We start from the raw sequence: 24,377 nt of genomic DNA on the forward strand, positions 1-24,377 counted from the left end.
AAAAGTTTGCAAAATAAAGGCCGAGAATTTATAATATAAAAAGTTGCTCAATTAAATCACTCCCTGATTAGTAAGTATAGTATAGTAAGTATGTAAATCCTTTGTTAATATGTTACTAAACTGTAGCTTTGTATTATTTTATAATTTTACATTATGATTTTTTTTTAGTTTTTCAGCACCTTTTTATCAGGCTTAAAGCCACAATTTAAACCAGTCTAACCAGTAGATCTTGTAACCAGTCTATCTTTTTTAAAGATTGTTCAATAAACAAAGTTTAGGTTTGAATCTTTAAAGTTTTTTTCTTTTAATGTTTTTATAATATTTTATCATGTGAAAGTTTTTTATTATTAGTTTTAATTAGTTTTATTATTGGTGAATTAACTTTACATACACAAAAACTAAAATAGGTACTAAAATACCTAAAATATAGTGTTTGTTTAGTAAAGACCACTAATGATTCAAGAGATCTATCTATCTATCTATCTATAATATAGTGCCTTTATCGATCTATCTATCTAACTATCTATCTATCTATCTATCTATCTATCATATAGTGCCTTTATCTATCTATCTATCATATAGTGCCTTTATCTATCTATCTATCTATCTATCTATCTATCATATAGTGCCTTTATCTATCTATCTATCTATCTATCTATCTATCTATCTATCTATCTATCTATCTATCTATCTATCTATCTATTTATCTATTTATCTTAATCTATTTAGAGGATCTGTATAAAGTGGAGTGTTGTTTCCTCTCCTCCAGGATCAACTATTCTTAGGTTAGCTAAAATATGGAATTCTAATGATTTATTTTATTGCTGGTATACATTTTTTCTGTGAATGAATCCGGTATTTTCCAAATGTTCAAAGCTGTGCTTTTGCCTTTTTCTACTTCTGTCAACATTTATATGTTAGTTCATTTACTGTAACTGAATATTCTTCACTACAAAATGTAAATACAAAGGGGAATAAAGCACATTTCCATAGTGAAAGTTTGATTCTCTTACTGAAAAGACACATTCTAAGGTCATGTTTATTCTTAATTTTGATGCTTATATCGCTGTAACCCTAAAATGCATATCAACAAAAAATTAGTAGCACATATTGCAGTACACTTTCAATATTCACTTTAGTCACTTAAATTCCCCAAAGAGCTAAAGGTACATTTAAAATTTTAATGAAAGCAAAACTTTAAATTGATAAAATTTAAATGTCCATCTGCTCAAAGTGGCTCAACGGACCATCTAGAACAGATTCCAGTTTAAGTTGTCTGTCGTCTACTCCTTTCTTTACTTTTCCCTTCAGTCTAAGCACTTCGTACGATATCTTTTTGTTCTCTTTTCTAGTACAGAGTATATTATAAAATCCATTTGCCGCCACTCCCTAATAATTACTGAAAATATGTCCACAAGCTTGTTTTAACATATGCAATACTGTGATCTGAGGTAAATTGTTTATGGTGTTTCCAGTTGAAAAGTCCACAGCCTGAAGAAGTCACTTAACTGCAGAATTGAATGGATGTCTTCAAACATTAGAGCAATGTTCACTCCATTGAATTTAAAGTTGTTTTTTTTTTTTTTTAGATGCACACAGTGGTAACCATAGATGCCTTTTAGATTCAGAATCTTGGGTTTGAATCCCAGGGGTTGTCGGTGTGGATTTTGCACGTTCCCCACATTTCTAGTTTTCTTTCCACATCCCCAAAGATGTACGTGAAGCAATAGATCCAAATTAGCTCTCTGGGTGTTTCTTGCCTTGTGCCTTGTCCTACCTCCCTTGACACCTCTGAATTAGATTTAGAGGATTTGAGAATGTTGTTATATATTTTTTTTGTTTACAAGTAAGCAAGCAAGCAGTATTTGATACCCATTCACTCAGCTACCAAACACATCTGCTTATCGAGCATCCTGGAGTCCTAGACCCTCATCCCAAAGTACGTGTAGAAAAACCTCACAAAGACTCGGGGGACAATATGCACATCTAATACAGAAAATGACCAGAGTGGGATGTGTGGACAGCAGTGCAGTGAAGCAGTGGTGTTCCCAAAAGTAATCACCATGCTGCTCACTTGGTGAACCATGCGTACATCAGTCCATTATCAAACCTAACCTGCTTAATCTAATTGAAGGAAGGCTGAGGTGGAAAAGAGGTAAAAGTCCTCATTTTTCTGACTACTACTGTGCAGATATGCTTTTGCTTTTTTAGAGTAAGTCACATGTTTGTTGTAAAATACTACAAAATATATATAAAGAAATAAAAGATGACATCTGGTACTTTTGCCCTATATTCATTTTTTCAAGTTAAATGCAACTTGCTTGTGTATTTGGCAAACATAATCATTTCATTTTCAGCATCATAGTAGTTATTAAAGGCAGTTTTCATACATTTTCTGAAAGCAAGTGTATGGCAGCAAACTGAAGTCAGTCCCAGAAGTGAACCATTGAATATCACCCCAGAAGTTGATTGCCACACCTCTTGCTTATGAGTGTTTAGTCACAGCAATTATCTGGCCATGACATGAAACCCATTTTAGCCTAATTATGATACTATTTAAAGGGACTCCTTGAATTCTTAAGGCGCTCTATTGCTGAGTCAACTTGCTAGCATTCCATGTAGCTTTCCCTTAAGACTCAGACTACATCCGATTCATTTTGACAGTATTTAACTTCTCTTTGCCTTTCTGGATTGTTTGTGCCTAGATTCATGCATGTTTTTTGTGCCATTGTATTTTGGTTCTGCACAGGACCGGTGAGTTAAATAGTGCCATCTGAGACAAGGCATGAGTCGATATACTTAATCCATATACAGGCTTACTAAAACAATACTCCCACAATAAAGTACTGTGCAATGTCAGAACCACAAGTAAAAAGATAAATAAAAAACGTTATATCTGGAATAAATGTGGAAGAATTAAAAGGACTAGCTTAAAATCAATAAAACACCAAAGATGCATTAAAAGCAATAAAAGTGTATAAATTCTTTCCCTTTTAAATGAGTTTTACATTTGTGAAACTGAATACAAAATAAAATTTGGCTATTTTGCTCATTCCACATACATTTCTAAATACTCTGTCCTGCAAGGTAAAAGGTTCTCTCCTTTTCTAATTAAACACACACCATGCAAAAGTAAGAGATATTTAACAGGCATCATACATGTGACGTAATAACATTCCAGAAATAACAAAATTTTAAGAAACGATAATGTCTACACAATACAATATGTTTAAATCAAAAACAAGCCGCTATTATCTGCTTGTAGCTTTGAAATGCGTATGTGCTGTTATGATGCTCAGAAGCTCACAGTGCAGCATAGCAGTGCAAATTACAGTTCTCAGATATCTGAAAATTTCCAAATGAAAATATTTCTTATAATTTTTAAAGGCAGTATGTAAATATCGTACTTATATGTACAGTATGTAACATTTGCTATTCATACTTAGCTTTTTATTTTTTTGTATTATGATTATTATTAATGTAAAAAATACTGTACCAAGCTCAGGGTCCAGGCCTATGAAGGACATACTCCTCAGGTGGCCACAGACTGTCCAAAGGGAGCAGGAGTACCTGGAGAAGCTGGTTATGAAGTAGCCCCTTGAGCAGCAGGTAAATGGGATTGCAGAAAGAACACTTTGATTATGCCTCCCAGCTGCTAGAGTCCACCATGCCAGATACATCACCGTCCGTGAGCTTTACATTTGGTCTCTGCCCTTAGGTCGGAGCGCTTGGGGAATAATGTGGCACACGGGTTACTTCTAACTCCAGGTTGGTGGAGTTAGGCAGAGCATGTGTATGCGAAAAAAAAAAAGGCTAAAGCAGCTGGGAGCACATATCGACATTAAAGACATGAGTGGTAAGGAATAATTGGTATCAAAGGAGCCAAATGGTCGTTTTCTGGGGCCACTCACCAGTAATCTCCCAAAATGTTCCACACCAGTTCAATACAATACTCTTGTATGAAGATGCAGCCCGAGGTGATCACCTTGTCATTTCATCCCATGTGTCAGCCCTGGTTCTGTAACTATTGAGAACATCTCCATGAAAAAGACCATTTTGCTGACAGAGAATGGCAGAGGTTTGAGCACAATACAATTAAATTACATCCATAAGACAGGCAGTGGTCAATCAATTTTGTGATCTTATATTCAGAAAAACAACAACAAAAAAAAAAGTACTGTATATATATATATTTTGTGGGGATGGTCAGAATCCTTACCTAGCCAGGACGCCCAGAGTGTGGAAGGACCAGGTGAGAGAGTATTTTCAAGACAGTTTGTTCCCCGAGCCGATAGAGGGCAGCACTCTTGGTTTCCAGTGGGCCACAGGTTAGGAGCATGGTAGCTCAGCCCTGTTGCAACTTGTGGAAACCGCATGGGTGCGCATGGACCTTTTCAGGGACACATTTCTGCCACACCTGAAAGTGTGGCCGGAAGAAGCTTGTTAGGCACCTGGAGTCCTTCCAGGTGCCCTATAAAAAGTGGCCAATCCCACCATTGAGGGGCCAGAGTCAGGAGGAAGGAGTGGACAAAGCCTGAGGAAGAGCGGAGGCGGAAGGACTGGCTGTAAGGAAGGGAATGGACTGTGTATTGCGGTGTTGGTCAAACTGTAAATAAACACGGGTGTCAAGTTGAACCTGTGCCCTCCCCGTCTGTGTCGGGGGTTAGGGTGGCAATACGCCCACCAGTGGCTTACAGTGTATATATATATTATATATAGTATCATTCCCATGGAATTAGTTAATTAATATCTAAAATTTTAAAGAAAATTATTATTTTAAGTATTTAAAGTATAAGGAATATTTACTTTATTTTTGCACAAAAACATACAAGAGGGTACTGCATGTACATGACATCAACTGGCACTTAGGAGAATTTCTCAACAGAAAATCTGTTCACAGACCCAAAATATGAAGTAAAAACACAGAATGACATCATCACAAAGCACCACAGGAATGTCTACAAAAAATGAAATGTCAAAAAAATTCTTCATAATTAATGAAAATAAATGTAATTCATAAACACATTCTGGCAGATTTCTGTTTTTTCCCCAATTAGTATACTGACATTTGTGCATCTGACTATGACTCCACATCCTTCTTCTGTCTGACTCAGTTTTTCCAGTCCTCCTTTTCATAATGTAACTAAACAATTGCATCTATTTGCACAGGCACAAAGCCTCCTTGATGATTTAAAGCCAAATACCCAACAGAAAGGACAGAGAGAGTGCCCATGGAGAATGAAGATCTGCCAGCTCTCAGTGGTCTGATAACTCTGAGTGAAACGGCAGCACCAACCCTGCAGTCTATGGCACGAGGAGGTACTCTGACATACCATACATCCATCCTGGGCTAAATTAATTATTCTAAATTCTTAAATTATTTTTTTAAACTATGGCAGGAAACTCATAAGGACGAGAAGAAGAAAATGCAAACTGCATACTGAAGACCAGAAAAGCAGAGTCCAAACTCTATAATGTAGCAACCCACTGTGTGATCATAGTATTAGGTATAATGTGACGCAGGTAAATGGGACATTCTGGAACTATGCGACCCTGGGGGTCAGCAGTTGCTTGGGACCAATGCAACCTCATTTAGAACCCCTTGCCATTAGTTGTAATGGAGCAGTGGAGTGGTGCACAACAAGTGTTCGCTGAGAAAGCCTTTTATAAGAATGGTGATAGTGTGACTGCTGCGCAAATGGAGTTTCGGCATTATTTCCAGTCATATCCCATCTGCTCATACAATTATAACATGGGTGTTTAATTTCAAAGAAACGGGTTCAGCCTTAAAAAAGAAGTCCCTAGGTGGAGCCACTTTGCATACTGTCTGACAATCGTGATCTCACTGTTTGTGATTTTTTTCTGTGGGGACATCTTAAAAGCCAAGTGTACCACCCACGTCCTGTAACCATTGCTGAACCAAAATGGAGGACTGAAGAGGAAATCGCTGGTTCCTCTTGACATGTTACATCGGGCAATACAGAATTTCCACAACAGGCTGTCAGAATGTTCATGGAGAAACGGACAACACCTTCATGATGTTTTCTTCAAAACATAAAAGGAATATTGAATGAATACTGATTACCATCTTTAAATGCAAATCCTGTGCAATACATTTCATCATTAAATGTATTTTGTAATGTGTTTATTCATGCATTGAATGTCAATTGACTGCCTGCGCCACCCTGTATAACACTTATTACATATAACAACTATACTGGGTAATGACAGACCTAAGAAAAGAAGTCAAAATGAGTCCACAATGAATATCCTAGACAATCAGCACCCTTCAAATTAAATAATCTTTTTTTTGCATAGAGTATATTTTCATTGTGGGCACACCCATTGCCTTAATCTTCTTGTTAACCATGGCTACACCTTAAAGAAACCAGCATCTTCACTTTACTACTTTTCATGGAAAAGGTGATTGAAGCATTGAAAAACCGTTAAAATGAAACCCACTGAAAACATATTGAACAATTTAAGGGAAAAAATCTTAATACGTAAAATTCTACTTTCTATTTCAAAACATCAGCAATGAAACTTGTACATCAGTGGGGCCTGTTGAGGGTCTCTGCCTACCACTGATCCATAGTGAGTAATGACTCGAGATAAGAAATATTGCATGTGATTTTTACAACAGTTGGCCTCCCATTCAAGGTAGGATTCTGCCTTGTTCTTGTCACTGTCAGGATAACCTCTGCATGACCATGACCTCTAATAAGATCAGTTATAGAAACAAAAATGTGTAGAAGGCTGGGTTGTGTGCTGCTTACATTTAAAAGCCATGTTCAGACTATGTGGTGCATGAAAAGGAACAAAAAAAAAAAAAAATCAAAAGCCTACAGGCAGAGCTTACTTAAATTTGACCAATAAGGTGATATATCAATGATTATCAAAGAGCATAGACTCATCTCTAATAACACTTAATTGTGGGGGGCTCTTATTTAAACATGCAGTGCTGAATATTTGTGGAAAATGTATCTGCCTCAGGAAAAGCAACAGGCAGGAGCATATTTAGTGACAGATTCTGGGAATGCGCTAAAGGCTGATTGTCACAGGTTATCAGGTAAATTTGGCACCACCAGGTACTGTAACCAAAAGGATTAAAAGAAGATGTTCTGCCCTCAAAGCACAATGTTAAGAAATTACAGTAATCTTTTCAAGTTTTACGACTCTATAAAAAACGATTGTACTACATTACAGTAGGGTTTAAAAATTTATAAAGCAAATGACCTGAAGCAAAAGATGTACACAGAGCTGAGCAATAGATCATTTGAGTGTAAGGGGATTCACTTTGGAGATATATATCACCGAGAAGTTAAATAAAGAAATGAAAGGGAATTGATTGAAAGCCACGCAGACACTTCCCTGTGTATACTTTAAATGAAGCCCACATCCAAAGTGTAAAGCTGCTTCTTTGCAACATTGGCTCACAGAAAGGCGAAGCTTATCTTGTCATCTTCAGACCACCCCTGGATGGAACACCAGTCCATTACAGGACACTTTCATGCAAACATCTACCCACTCTTAATCATGCTAGTGACCTCACCTGCATATCTTTGGGATGTGTGAGCAAATCCGAGTATTTAAAGAAAGAGGAGAGAATGTACAAGCTTCAAAAAGACAATGACTAGGGTAAAAAAAGGCTCCCAGGTCCTTTCAGCTGTGACGTTTCAGTCCCTAAATACATGAATCATCTCCTTTAACACAAAATCTCCATCCCACTAATCACTAAATTTAAAAGTATTTTTCCATTGTTTTTAAACACAGGCAAGTAATTTTGGAAACCCAATAATGAATTTCTCCAGACATTTTTGCGGTTTATTTTCCATTTTAATTAACAATGTGTTTATAATAAATGCTCATAAATAAATATGAATAACAATTATGTCACGTTAATAAGCCCACTGGCTTTACTACACGGCTAACATTTGTTTGCACCATACAGATGAAAGCATTTAGCACCAACCACATTTGTTTTCAGCTTTTAGACAACAGATATGTATTTTAAATAAAAACTTTTAACAATAACATTTTACTTCATGTATAATTTCAGAAAGATCTGATTGATTGCACATCTCTGTATTTAAGAGTTCTGAGGAGAAGAATGCACATAACTTTCGAGTAATCCTGCAGAAAAGAAAAGCTGTCAATGAGTTCACTTTTTCACTGTCGTTCACAGCATTTTCTTTGCCTACTGCTTTGCTCTTTTTATGGTTTGGGTGAAATTTCAAGGATTTGGATTTCTAAAGGCATTAAAGTGTCCTACAATCTTAAAACGATATTCCCTAACTTCATATATGATGCACTTTTCTGAAATTTTTGAAATACCCTTTTATGTAAGCTGCTTATGGATTATTTAAAAGATAAATTCTCTATTCTCAATTAAGCTTTTAATTTAACAGACAGGTTTATCCGAAGGTCTACACATCAACTTTTAGCTGGCAGACAATTTTTTGTCAGATTTGCAAGGTCAGGATTGGACTTAAGTGCCTCTCAGTTACCAAGACCTTCCCTGAGTGTACTGGGGACTTCAGGCCTCTATGTCATATTTAGTGATTGTATTTCATGATAAATGAACTTTCAACTTCTTTTTTAGAAATACAGTCATATTTTATAAATGCTAGAACCGGTTCAAGACATTGGCAATTAATCTTGTAACCTGGAGAGGCCTTTTCTGAACTATTCATCTAATGTGTACAAGCTGCAGCCGAGAAGCTAAAGGAGTCAGACGAAAAAAATAAAAAAATAACAGATCATATGCTCTGTGCAATACGCCAAGATAGAACATTTTTATAAAGTCTGGGGCTATTGTGAGGTGCAAGGAACAGCTTTGATGTCTCACTATATCTTTTTGAGCGCCTTGGCACCAGACTATCCATTTGTCTGTGTGTTTTATTTTTTTTACACAGAGATAAATTATATGTAGAATGGTGTCACATAAACGAGGATTCCAAAGAATTTGCCACCTCCTGTGCCAAAATATTATCCGAAATACAGGTGAGTGAATCATGAGCTTAAAAAAACCAATATTACCATTGAAAGTGGAGGATTTTCACAGTTCACTTCTGAATATTTCTTTCCCATTATTTTCTGTATTCGCACAAAATCTATTTTTGTCTATTTTTGTTTGATTTAGTGGGATGCACTGCACAATCAAATCACAATGAAACGGCAGTCTGTGTTGGTGTCTCATTAAGCACATTTAATGCTATTAAAAATTTGCTGCTGAAAAATTCCCTTTCTTTCTTTCTTTCTTTCTTCGTTACATTTACGTGTATTTGCTTAGCAGATCTCTTAATTCAGAGCGACTTTTACTAATCCATCTTCTTGACAGATCTAATGTCTTTTTCATTAAGCATGCCTATGAATCCTTGTCTATTTTCATACAATAATTAAAAGGAAATAATTGTTTTTATTTCAAAGTCAAACAACACATTTATTTTAAAAGTTTGCATTAAATTAGTAAGTATAAAAGTTAATTACACAGAATGTCTGAATAATTAAATGTTCAGATTCAAATTATTTCAGATGAATCATATCATTTATCTACTTCAGTACATACCTTAATTTTCAACTACACTTTTATCTCAAACTTTCTTTATGCTCGTCGATGGGTCTCTATACACACAGACTACGTTACGAGACATTCTGCTTTTCTTAATACTTTACATTAGAGAAGCACAAAAAATCATGAATTACTTAAAGAAAAGATTATTATCTAGCCATCTATCCACTTGTAAATCTGCTTTATCCAGACTGAGGTCACGGGGGCCGAAAGCTTATCCTAGTAGATCGGTTGGAATAACACAGAAAGAGAAAGATAATCATACAAAACATATTTCAGAAGGCTTCACCATTTCTGTATGTAGGCTGAAATTAGCCTAGTAAACTTCTACACAAGCCCAGTTTGCTGAAAGCAAATTACAAATATCTGAGCTCTTCACAAAAAAATTCTTCATACTTAATTGTTACTTCACATGTTAATTATATCTAAAATAATATTTCTGATCTTTCAATCGGAACAGAGATGTTATCAAAGAGAGTTAAAGTCTCCACTAAATTGAAATCTACTTTTACCTTTTTTGGCTTCCATCTTATAAAATACTTTTTCAAAGGAGAAAATATAGTATGTTATTAAAAATACTTCTTCAGTTGGCGCTTATTATATGCACACATTGGATTTGTTCCTCCATGCATTTTTAAAGCCACTTTTACCCTGATGCATCTAATAAACATGAAAATTCGACAGACAATTTAAATGTTCAATCTATTTCTAGTACAACACACAATTTAAACTTTACAGTGAAGTAAGTTGAATGATTCTATGACTGCTCTCAAACTAAATAGAATATGTAATAAAACATCTAATGCTTAAACTAGTAAGGAGGAAGCCACAGTGTTCAAAAATATCACTGAATCCTTTCTTAGACTGCAGCTGTGGTACATATAGCGAATAATTAACTAGTTTAGTATACAATGTTCACTCATGAGCATATATTGTACAGTATGCATAAGGTATAAATGTAGTATATGTTTATATACTGTATATATAGAGAGAGTATACAAAATATTTAATGGATACAGTATATTGTGTATACACAGTAAATACATATTGCAGTTAGTGTATGGCTGTGTCAGGCATCTGATGAAGGTTATAAAGCTAAAATATTTTGTCTTTAACCTTCTTTTATTTTCATTATGGAAATAAAAGTTAATCTTTTCATCATATACAAAATATCACATACACAGTGTATTATATATACTATATAGATACACATATAATGAGCTTATGACACAAACACAGACTGTATACATTATGAAATCTTCATACTGTATGTATCGACTGCACAATACAATATACATTTAAAGTGCATACACACATTTTTCTGTACACATATGAATATACTCCAAGCAGGATAAAATATTTACATGTATTATATTCTCTGCTACACACACACACAAACACACACACACGTCATATGTGGCTTATACTGGATATACAGAATTACCAGAGAATGTTAATTTTGCCCACTTGCTTCACTCATGCCATTCAGTTGAGTCACTCGTCTTTAATTTCTCACCCTCAAGGAAGTTTAAATAAAATTCTGATTTAAAAGTAGTATTCTGAAGAACCTTTATTATAGGTTTTTACTCTAATTTGTCTTCACTTTCAGACATTTTAATTTATGAATTTCTGGAATTTCTTGTTAAATTTGATGCCAATAGTTATAAGTGGTATCATGTCAGGAAAAATATGTTTTTTGCACAAATTGTACTTGGCTTAGTAAGTCCCATTGTGCTGCAAAATTGTTGCAATTATTACTCAAAGGTTAAAAATCTTTCAAAAAATAAATGCAAAGGAATTGTTAGGCATATAAATATTTCTAAAGTGAAGTTGTAATTGAGTGATGTGATGGCAGTGAAAACAAAATGCTCTTACCTCTGTCTTCACAATCAGTGAAATAAAACCCAAAAAACAAAAACATTTAAAATCTAAGGGGCTCAATGAAAAATATTTTTGGGCTTATACAGTACGTAATGAATGCTTTATATTTTATATGCCCTGTACTTGAACATTTATTTTGTCATGAATAAACTTTAACAACAGCTTCTTGCAGATCTAAATGTTAAATCTTCTATTTGCCTGAACAGCATTATTCCAGATATAAACTGTACAGTCCACTATGTCTAGCTCTCTGCAATCTCGTAAAGGAAGAAGCTGCTTTAGAAAATAGCAGCAACTGGAGGGGTTTTGTTATGGCTGCTAAAAAAGATTCTACCAGATATAACACCTAAGAGATCACACACATTTTTGATTCTTGATGGTGAGCGCTATGATGTGCTTAATAAAGATATGGCAATGTTTAACTGCAGATGTGCTATTTGTATAATAATGCTTTTATTTACTATTATCAGTTACATGAAGACCAGAGCACATTGGCAGGAATTCAGAAAATTACAAAGGGTTCAAAAACTGTGTCTCATAAATACTGTATAGATAGATAGATAGATAGATAGATAGATAGATAGATAGATAGATAGATAGATAGATAGATAGATAGATACTGAATTCCATTATGTAGATTCAAGGGATGAATGAATGGCAATATATGCAGAATGATCAAGTGTCATTGTTAACTGGGGACTTGGCATTCCTTATAGAACATGGGCTCTTGTTTTTGCTTGCAAACTGGACTCGTTTCTTTTTTCTTATACCCTGTTAAATCCTTAATCCTTAAATTGGCAACACCATTTTAACCTTGTAAAGTGGCTTTAAAAAGAGATAGCTATACAGTATATACACATACAATCTTATTGTTTTTATCCAGTTATATAAGTATATTGGAAGAGCATTTCATGTGTGGGCCTGTTGTAACCACTAAATGATGATAGCCAGAGCATCTTCTTTAGCTCAAAACGTTAGGTGGACTTTGTTTGGTTCACAGTGAGGTTAAGAGCATGAAGACTAGGATTTCACTGCAAATTAGGGCCAAGAAGAGGTAAGAGCTAATGGCAAGCATATCTCATTCACAGTATACAGGTATGTGCATATTAAAGCTTAAAAGGAAGACGGTTCTGTTTTTGCTTTTTTTTTTTTATTTTTATTTACTGCCTTTGTTATTCTGCTTCATGAACTTTACATGTAAATAAATATTACTAGTTTTGATCATAAGAAGAATGCTTTATTTACATTGGGTGTTTTTAAAAGGTTCCAAATCAACATGTTTATGACACATTTTGATCCAATGAGTTGTGTAAGGCTGGTGTGCTGATGTTGCAATGCATGATGGGGAAACCTTAAGTCCTGTATGAAAAAAATGAGAATGCCAAGTATAATATTCCCAGCTGACAAACTTCGCTAATCTTGTTTAATTAGCCGATTATCGGTAAATCTCTACTCCCATGAATCATGAAGTTATCGAAAGCACTACTGAATTATGAATGCTCAGATCATTATCATTCTTTATTAATTCCAACTGCTTAAACCAAAGTGTAAATTGCTAAGATGGCTTTTAAAATGGGGCAGGGCAATTAATTTCCAAAAGTCTACAAACGAGATAGATCTTGCCCACTTAAGGAATTCTTTACCTCTCCAGCTAAAAAGCCTGACGCTCCGTCGGCACAACATTGATAGACATAGTATCACTGTCTAGACCGTTAAGGAAGCCACAGCTGTGTTTATCTAACCTCTTGACCAAGGTTTGCAACACAAGGTGCAAGTGAGAATTAAAAAAGGAAGATATGATGAGGGGGTAGGACTGAGAAAAACAATGATATATTTAAATCAAAGGAAAACTTTGAGCTCATTTAAAAAAAATATATGAACAAATGAAATGTCGCTAACAGCGGAGGCATATAGCAAAGCTCCCTAATCCAGAGAGATGACCTTTACATCCTGGGTTTTAGTGAGGAGTGAGACTCCCTGCATTAGAATGATCAAAGAATGGTCTCAAAGGAGAAGCCACTTTAGAATGAAATATTGTTCACTTCACATTGCTGGTGATGCTAAAAGTGTATCATAAACTAAACAAATTAACAGCCTTGGGCTGCCACTTGTCAGTGCCAAAAACGGAGGGGGTGAAGTGGAAGTTTGTAATTTCACATGAGAGCATAAAGCAAACAGCATGCAGTCTTACCCAGAATTCACTCAATCCCAAGTCACAGCATACATGTAGTTCTCTTAGTTCTGTGGTACATAAGTTTGATGTACTATTAAAAAGTTTATTATTTTTTTTCAAATGCTTGATTTTTGAATAAGTGTTTTCTTCTTTCATAAATCAAGCTTTTAGGATTAGTTCTGTGAAAAGTTAAAATACAATATTTTTCATTCATGAATATGTGGCTAAGATACTTCTGGGGCAGTCCATGTTATAGTGACCCAACTGCTCAGGACATGACATGAGAGACATCATTGGGCCCTTTCTTAGTGTTTTAGGGGAAAGAGAAGATACGATAAGACACAGTTTGCCCTCTCCCCTTGGAGATCTGTTGCTTATTTCATTCAAGTTCTGAAAAATTATCCCCAGTCACACATGCAGGACACCCTCAACGAGACAAGAAGGTTTATAAATGATGAAGTTGTGACAACCCTATTTTGAAATGCTTTGAGATGAGATTCAAGTGGAATAACACCAAATAAAATAGAAATTAAATGAATCTGTATTTCACCTTATTGTTCTTCCTGCTCCAGTCGTCCCTCTCTTGGCATCTGCCAGATCCCATGTAATTCTATCTTTCTGTTATTTTTGTGCTTCTGTTATCTTTATGCAGGTTGCTTTTCAGCTCCTCTAATCCAATACAAATTTTCTTGCGGATAATATGATCGGTTCTACATTGCGTGGGCCCAGTCAGTTTCCCTTTTCACATTTTCTCCACCTCTCACACGCTTTCATGAAAATTGCAGCATGACTGCATAGTAATTCTTATTTGTCTGTTTTTTTTCTAACTAAAAGTTTCAGGCATTCATTTTTCTGTTTATAGGAACAAGTGAATATTACTTAAAAAATGTTTTATATAAATAATAATGGGCCTATGCTCAGGTTCATAAAGAAAAAACAACACTCTGGCAGCATTGATCATCACACCTATTTATTACTGTTATTAATATTTAATATTAAAGTTTCACCACTTTTGAGTAGTTAAAAAATATTAAAAACTCATAATTACATTGGGGTCTGCAAAAAAATAAAGAAGCTTCCACTCCAGTTAAAACTTTTAAGTGTTCTGTACAGATTTGAAGCTGCTGAATTTCTATCTAGAAATAAACATTCAGTTTTTAAGAGTAAGATTTAAAATAAAAAAAAAACTAACTTTAAGAACGAGGAAGGCTGCCATTTTTATGCTCAGAGTATACTTCAAATAATATTCTGAGCTTGAAAAATATTTATACGATAAAACAAATTTAACTTATCTACTATATAATAAAATACTAGGATCTATCTGTCCAGTCCCTCAGAGCAATATGATTGGTCAGTTTGGTTTTGGTGATGCGAAAAAAGAGGAAGTGCAAGTGTGAGATGCGTGAGGAGGAGTAAAGGTGCACATTCAGAGAGGTGCCTTCAAAGATGGAAAGTATAAAACAGGAGGGGAGAAAGTCACCTCAAAAATAATGACAGTCTGTGAAACAATCTTTACTGGAACACCCTCGAGAAGAAAGAGAGCCACGGTGAAGAGAGTTTCAGACACACATGAATACACATGAAAGGCGCTAAAAATACACGAAGGACAAGAGATAGCAAGTATGTTTAAATTATTACATTACCTGAGAGGACTTTGGTGTAGACAATTGTTACAAGATGAATCCGCAAAATGGGTCATCTTCTGTTTTTTAGTTATTACTGGAAAATGCAATGATACAATTGTAATGTAACCTTCAAATTTAAAAATCAGATTGGTGCCATGGCACTTCTTGTCTCACAGGGTCAGTTTGGAGTCAGTAGTTCACTCTCTTTCCGACTTTTAATGTTTATCTGGCTAAGCCTCAATTAGCTTTCACTGCTGTCTTCTTTTTTTCAAGTAGGTTGTCACCATATAAACATACAATATTCCATATTATGCCATTTATCTATCTAATAAACAGGGCTGGACTGACAAATGAACCAAGTGTGAATGTGGATTACTATAATGAAAACTACTAATCTGCAATCTGTGATCCATAATCAGAATTACATTACTATTATTTAGACTTCAGTAAACACTCTTTTGCTTTTAATGCATCAAAATATCAGTATTAATCATTACATCAATGATAATAAACTAATTAAAGTTATGAGGTCCCTTCCAAACCATTTATATGGAAGTGATAAGAACTGATAACATTCAGTTCTATCACTGATAACATACAGACTGACATGATAGAAACTTTGCAGTACATGACCTGCTTTCACACAAATTTAAAATAAAATAATATAGGAGACTACCATCAGGTAAAATATGTTGCCTAATACAGTGATTGGAATTAGCACATAGATTGAACAGAAGTGAATAAGTACATAAAAATGATATTTTATACTGTGTGATGCTTATAGTATTTTCATTTATTTGGATATCAAGGACTTTATTGCCTCTGTAAACCTAAATTCTAATTAGTTCTTTGATCAAGAAGCTGAGCATCACAATGAACCAAAATATTATCAAAACTGCCTTTAATGAATTTAATTTAAATATAAAAATTCCTAGAGAGACAATGTGCTTGCTCTTTCTCTCTCTTCCTTAAACTTGAATGAATTTCTTTCCATTAATCCTATTCTTTCAATGTTTTTTAAAATTGAAATGTAAAACTCAATATTTTCTTTATTAATAAATACAAAGTTAGTCTCACTAAAATCCCAAAGTAAAACAGACTAAGCAGTGCATATCGAGCATGGGATGCACATTGGGTAGCCGTACCCACCTTTTTAAATACATAAATGGAATTTCTGCCCTACTGGACATTTGTTACTATTATATATTATTTACTTGGAAATATATATGTTGCTGGTCGTCTGAAGACTCCATGGTGGTAAGGCTGCTGAGGTGAATGAGATCCAACCAGTGATGCTTAAAGCACTGGACATTGTTGGGATAGTGTGGCTAACATGTCCATTCATTGTCACATGAAAGGCAGGTAAAGTACCCTTGGACTAGTAGACTGGTGTGGTGCTCCTTATATTTAAGAAAGATTATCAAAGAGTGTGTACCGACTACAGAGAGATCACACTCCTCAACCTTACTGGTAAGGCATATGCCATGGTATTGGAGGGGAGACTGTCTCTAATGATTGAGCCTAAGATACAGAAGGAAATATGTGGATCCCATCCTGGCCATAGAACAGTAGATCAGCGCTCCATGGAGGGTGCATGGGAACATGATAACCCAGTCTACATGTGTTTTGTAGATATGGAAAAAGCATAAGGCCTAGGCATGTGTCATTATAAGTGCTGAAAGGATATAGGGTAACATGGCCGCTTTTGTGTGTTATTCGTTTTCCAATATGAATGCAATGAGAGCTGTGGCAGAGTACTTGCTGATAACTTAAATTCAGTCACTGTGGGTGTTGTCACCAGTCCTGATTGTGGGTTTCATGGACAGGATATCAAGGCTCAACCAAGGGTGTGAGGGCTATCCATTTGGGGTGGCTAGGCATAGCATTGTAGTTTTACGTAGATGTTGTTTTCCTGTTTGCCTCATCTGACTATGACTTTCAGCGTGCACTCAAGTGATTCATTTCCAAGTGTGAAGCGCAAGAGATGAAGATCAGAGATCGAATTCTGAGGTCATCCTTCTCTCTTGGACTGCTCTCTCTAGGTGAGGAGAGAACAACTGCCCTTAGTTCAAGTATCTTGGGATCTTGTTTAACAGTAATGGAGGAAGGGAACGTGAGATTGACAAGCAGGTTGGAGTGGCAGTAGCTGTTCTATGCGATCTGTACCGGTCCTTAATAGTGAAGCAGGAATGAAGTCTAAATGTAAAACTCTCAATTTATCAGCCAACCTACATCCTTACCTATGATCAAAAGTTGTGGTTAATGACAGAAAGAATGGGATTGCAAGTACGAGCAGCAGAAATGAGGCATCTTCAGAGCGTTACTGGGCTGATAGGCTGAGAAGCACAGCAATTCAGAGTTACTGCAGTCAGAACAAAGTTACTGCTCCTTCATCTCAAGAGGAACCTATTGAGGTGATCTGGGCATGTCATAAGCATGCTTATGTGGAGCTGTACTGAGCACATCCCTCTGAGGGGAGAACACGTTACCGATATACTGAAGGGATTATACTGTATGTCCTGGGTAATTTGGGAACACCTTGGAGTTTATCAGGAAGACCTGGTGGTTGGGAAAAGGGAAGCCTGGGCTGTCCTGCTTGGCTTGCTGCTGCCATGACCCATACCAGGAAAACAGTCTGAGATGATAAGATGAGACGAGATGAGATTATGATGAGATGTTACTAAATGCTTCAGTACTTAGATGATTAACCTCTATGGAACTATTAACGTTACTCTGTTCAGGGTTAATCTGGAGAATTTCTGGCCATTTGCTCATTAGTTGAAGCTGAAGTGGAGCTGGGTTATGCAGAAATACAGCATAATGATCTAATAAACACAAGCACATTTTTATGAGAATGGTTGAAGAAAGGCACTTCAGAGTATTGGAATGGCTCAGTAAATTCCAGACCTAAATCCTGCTAAGATTTTGCGGTAGGACTTGGAAGGAGCAGGTGAAAATTCACATATATCACAAAGTTAACCATTTCCTTAAGAAGCAATGGGCAAAAACAGTGCTATAGTGGTGCCAGAGACTGATAAATAACTACAGGAAATGTCTGAATGATGAAGGAGGCACAAGTGGGATTATTTTTCACATGGGGCACTACAACTTACATGTTTCTTACATTAATTAATTAATTACAGATCAAAATTTAGTGTTATTTGTTCTCTGAGAGTCTGCTTATTATAATATTTGGTATTGGTCACAAACTGACAAAACGATATTCCTGGGTTATATAGTCACTCAACAAAAAGGGGCAGGTCCATGGGATTGGACAATGGAAGAGACGTCTGTGGTTGAGTGGCTGTCAGCCTTCCTTTCTGCAGAGGGAGAAACAGGGAAGGCATTACAATGCAGCACCAACCCCGGTTTAAAGGGTAATTACCATCACCCAGAGCCTCTAAATTGTATAGGTGGTTGTAGCTACATCATAAAGGTGGGAAAGTCTCTAAAATGATTGATGATGGTTTCATTTTGTACATGACAAAAATATGCCAATTTAACAGGGGAGTGAAGACTTTTTATATCCACCATATATATGCATACATTCATTCACAAACAAACATGCATAAAAGTATACAGGGAGTAGATACATTATGCAAAATGCTACATGAATGTCACAAGCATATAATTCAAATCTACTGGTCATAAATGTTTTCAATTAGAAACAACAAAAAATTAAAATTACGATGGAGAATACTGTATGTTGCAAATACTCTTTTCTGAGATGTTTAATGTTTATAGATTTGTAACATTTTCAAAATGAAGCTTTAAGGAAGAGTAAAGCTTATCGGCCCCCCGGGTGTTACGCAAGTTTTCTTTGTGTCCACCACTCTTCTTCTTGTAATCTGCATGAACATGAAAGTGGTTACATTGCTGGCTACATCTCAAAGGGACCACACACCAATGGCGTACATTACTCTTTGATGCATCTCAGTCTTCTTGCTTATATGCTCAACAAACACACACCGTAAAGGGAAGGTGTACTTGTTTCGCTTTGAGTGACTGAAAAGTTTAAACATGTGATGAATAAAGTGGGCCATCATTATTTGAAATGAAAAATGCTCTGCAGTTATAATGCTGGAATTGCATAAGAGCTATTATAATTTAGACATGGAAGAATTTTTGTTATACATTAAGATTAAATTAAAAACATGACAGTATGGACTGGAGCATCAGACTTCTCTTTTTATTGTAATTATTTCCTTTTGTAAATATTGTAGTTCAAAGGTATAAGAAACACATGGGACACAAGGGTTAGCCTCATTTTTCTCCATTATTTCTGTAACTAGAAGGTATGGCTTCTTCCAATTTTTTTTGAGTATTTTTAGTTTTTATTTTAAGTTTTATGAGCTAAAGAATGTGGTAGGCATATAAAAAATACTTTTCACATAAAAAACTCATGTCCATGAAAATGAAACCAAGTGTTGGTGAAAATAACACCTAAAAATATGAATATGAACTGAATTAAGACAGAGGGTGAAAGAAAGTGATGAATTACACTTGACTGAATTGTCTGTTTCCTCAACATGCTTTTAGCTACTCCTTGTCAGACACAAGTGAGTAGCGGGCAGCTACAGGGCCACAATACGTGTAACCTCCAAGCATGAGAGGATGCTGTCAGTAACCCTTTTCCACTTTCGCCTCTGAGACTAAGTCTGCTCAAGACTGATTATGTCATTATCCACTGAACTCGAACCACATGCCCCGCCCCTTCCTCCTCAGGTGGGATATTATGAACGTCTGGGCTTGAAGTTGGTGTTCATTGGTGGAACCCACATCTGAGTGATCACATCGGTGCACTGGAAGCAAATCATTTTCTATTCTTCAAAGACATGTATGTTTTTTTCTCAGTACTTTGTGTTTCTTTGCCACTTTATTTTTCATTCTTACACTCAGGTTACCCCAACCTTCTTTCTGCGTTTTTCTGTTCTCTTACACTTTTCTAAAATAAACGTATTGACATATATACTACTTGTAATTTGTTAGTAACTGAGGTTATATTAAATTGATAGAAGTATTTTCTTAGTTATGTTAATATATTCACCTACATATATGTGCACGGTAAATGGGAGATTCTATTATAACTCCCACAAGCTACACTGTAAATGGAATATTCTTATTATTTCTTAATATTCTGACTACAGACTAGTTCAGTTTAAGAACTGCTTTGCAGTTGGAAGGCATGGAGGTCATACAGCTTCAAACTGTACAGAACGTATTGAACATAATGAAAGTACTGAACGTACTGGCACACTAAAATCTATCTATCTATCTATCTATCTATCTATCTATCTATCTATCTATCTATCTATCTATCTATCTAAAGTGAAGCCTATGTAAGTTTGCCATAGAAAAATAGCACGACTTTATAAGTATAGAAAGGAACTGGAGTTTAACACGAGAAAGTTAAGATTGTATTGAAACAGAGAAGAAACCGTTTTTTCACTTTTGTATTTATTCTGCATGTGTAATAACTTTTTTTCAGAATTTTTGTGATTTGTTCCTAATTAAGTCTACACTAAACTTTTAAAACAAACTTTTTTGGACTGAGAGATTTATTTGTTACGTCTTTAACTCCTGCTGGATCATACCTTGTGATCTCAGTAGCTGACTGATTTTGGGAACCTGGAAAAATGTAACTACACTACTACTTAAGGAAAGATCAGCTACTATTAGCTGTTCTCTTCTGACAGTATGCACAAGGTGGCCACAAAAAAGGCAGTATGTGGCCCCAAGTCAGAAAAAGTACAACCATGTTTCCCTTTTTTAAAGATGGTGTCTAAGTGGACTGGTGTGAGGCTAAGTTCTATGGACAGTTAAGGATTATGTCCTCTTTTACGTATTTAAAAGACCTGGCCTTTTAAAAGATGACTCAGAGCTGCAGTCATCTTAGGCGGTACCTCAAAACACTGTGTCTTAGTGGCCCTGAGAATTCATAAATCCCAACCCCTTCATCTGATAAAGTGATACCAGGATGTGGATCAGAATGAGCTAAAGAGGAAGATTTAAAGCCATCACACTGCAAAAGTGCCCATAGTGCTTGTCTAGGGATACATTGTGGCTCTGGCTCACGGGCAGGATTGTGTGGTAGATTGCAAGAGAGATGACAGACAGAGAGAGAGAGGAGAGATAAAAAAGAAGAAAGATCAAGTGGACAAACCACTCTATCAGATAAAGAAGAGTGGCAGCAGAATTTCATAAATTATCCTGTTTTCTCCCTTTTCTTATCCCCCTTCTGAATTTGTTACCTAAATAATAAATTAACTCTTTGCATACCTTTGCCTTGTATGTGTTTGTGTACGTACTGTCAGTACATAGAAACCTTTGGAGGATAAATATCAACACAAAGCATTTTTAAGTCACAGATTAATATAATTATTCACATATTTAATTTTGGGAAATAGGTAGGCCACGTGACTTGTTTAGGGTCAGGGTATACACACACACACAATATAGACACCTTAAGATTTGTTTAGATTTAAATACACAACAGGGGATCTCAAACTAGAATATACACCTTATAAGAACGTACATCTTATGGACTCATCATTATCTATTTCCATGCAGTGAACACAAGCAATCAAGACAGCTAATAGGATGTTAGGCTGTATAGTGCCCCGATGTGTGCAGTACACGTAATGAGAGGTTATGCTGAATTATATAACACACTAGTGAGGCCTTGTGTGGAGTGCTGTGTGCTGTTTTGGTCTCCATATGACAAAAAAATGTAGCAACACTGGAGAAAGTCCAGAGGAGATTAACTAGGCTGATTCCAGAAGTAAGAGGCATGAGCTATGAGGAGAGTTTTCAGTTTAGGAAGATAGAAATTAAGAGGAGACATGATCAAAGTGTTTATAGTTATGTAAAAAATGAGTACAGTGGATCCCAGTTGTCACTTTAAAATAAATTCTGCAACAAGAATACAGGTACACAGTTTGAAACTGGATAATGGAAGATTTTGCTCAAATGTTACAAAGTTTTTCTTCACAAAAACCCCAGAGACACATGGAATAAATGACCAAGTAGTGAGGTGGACAGTAGAATTTTAGGGACCTTTAAAAGTCAACTTAAGGTCTAGGCGAAGAGGGTGGACAAGTGTGTTGGACTGAAAGATCTGTTCTCATCCTACTTTTTCTCTCATAACAAATTTTCTAATGTTCTAATAATTGAATGTTAAGCAGTAAGCCAAATGTATTTTATGAAACTGGACTATAGTATGCCTAGTATTTGACGGTGTTAACTTTGATTGGGTTGGTTTTAACAGTTTTAGAAGAAGATTCAAAGGGAAAACTGTGGATTTATGTTTATACACAGTATGTTAATTTCTCTATAATAATTGCAGTGTATTCTTGTATTTAGCATTTTATTTTGCTGTTTGAATGAATATTCTTGCACTTATTAAAATGATGCTATATTTTTAAGTGTACAGTATATAGTTTTCTAAGTTTGTGATGTTTTGAATATAAAAAAGCAATTGATATAATAATCTAACCATCTATTTTAGATTATCTTAACCTAATCAATCAACCAGAGCCAGTCCATTTGTGGATTTTTCCAAACTCACTAAACTTAAATTCGATGCTTTGGGTAGTCTAAGCCTATCTCAGCAGCACCAGGCACACTACATTAGCTAAATGTAAATGACATGCCAGTCCATCACCGTGCACAAACACACTTGGGCCAGTTTAGAGTCACCTCACTGTTATGAATGGTCAGAGGAAACACTTGTTCAAATTGCAGAGCAGAGAATAAGTCAATAAGTGTAAAGAACTATCACAAAAACTGTGATTTGCAGAAGTAGACAAGCTGGAGTTTGTACACCACAAAGATAGCAAACCAGTTAACCAAAATAAGAAGAAAAAACAAAATTGTAGTGAAAAAACAAAAACAATGAAAAGAAAGAAAAATCCTGTAATTACTTGATTTCCCCCAACAAATGTCCACACGAGTTCTACATTTTGTTTCCAGAGTACCTGACATTAGGATAACCAATAATTCTGCAACACCATCTTATATAGTTTCCAGGCAAAGTCTTATCACAGAAATGGACAGCAGCAGAGGCTATTGCTATCAATAGCATGGTTGTGACTATTTGAAAATGCCACAAAATGGTAGCAACTGCAGCGGGAACCATCCAAGATGCATCATGGAGACATCAGTACCACAAAAATAAAAAAAAAAATCAGAAAAAAACACATGCAAAAATTCCAAAAATAACACAAATTATTAACTATTCAGAATGGTTACACTCAAACCCATGGAGAAAACCAGATTTAAAATCTACAAAACATGTTGATCGGGATTCAAAGTCGGCCTCTGGCAGCTATGAGGTAGTGATAATCATTGCAACATCATGATCAGTGCTTGAAGTGGGCCCGCACGCTCCACTACTCTGTACCAGCACTTCTACGTTTTGCTCTTTGGAGTTTTTAAATTACCTAACAGCAGTGTTTGAAATCACCACTCCTGACCAGTATGCAGTGCCGTAACTTCTAGTTTCTACCCTTTAGAATACAGTCACTTGTTCTTTCAGTACTTCATCCTAGAACTTTCCATAACCTCTCAGTAATAAATGTGTTAACCAGTAGCTACCTCCTTCCTCCATGAAATTGTGGCATGACCCCCTCCACTCCCACCCAACCACCTAACGGAAATCTCTCCATCTCTTAGTTTATATGTGTACGAGGGGAAGTAGAAACCCTGTGAATAATGCATTTTCTTTTTTCAACTTCAACTGCCGTAATTAATAGTAGTTATTATATTTAATATTATCTAGCAAGCCAGACATGTTATATACACAAAATCAAAGCATATGCCATAAGCATGAATAACAAGGCCAGAACCAGATTTGGAAGAGACATCAGGTATTGAAAAATATATTCAAACATGAACCACATCAGCAATTTAGAGGTGCAAATTAGCATAATCGGTAAAACTTGAGAACGTGAGACTAAACTGTAGTCTCCTCAAGGGAACCAAAATGGACAAAGGGAACGTGCAAAATCCAGTCCAACAGCCTCAAAGCAGGAAGAGGGGCCCAAATGCTTGCAACTGTGTGGAAGCAGCTTTTAATTATCTGTGCCAACATGCCGCCTAATATTATTATTATGAGTATTTATTAACA

The sequence above is a fragment of the Polypterus senegalus genome, chromosome 13, assembly GCF_016835505.1.
Source record: "Polypterus senegalus isolate Bchr_013 chromosome 13, ASM1683550v1, whole genome shotgun sequence".
NCBI lineage: Eukaryota > Metazoa > Chordata > Cladistia > Polypteriformes > Polypteridae > Polypterus > Polypterus senegalus.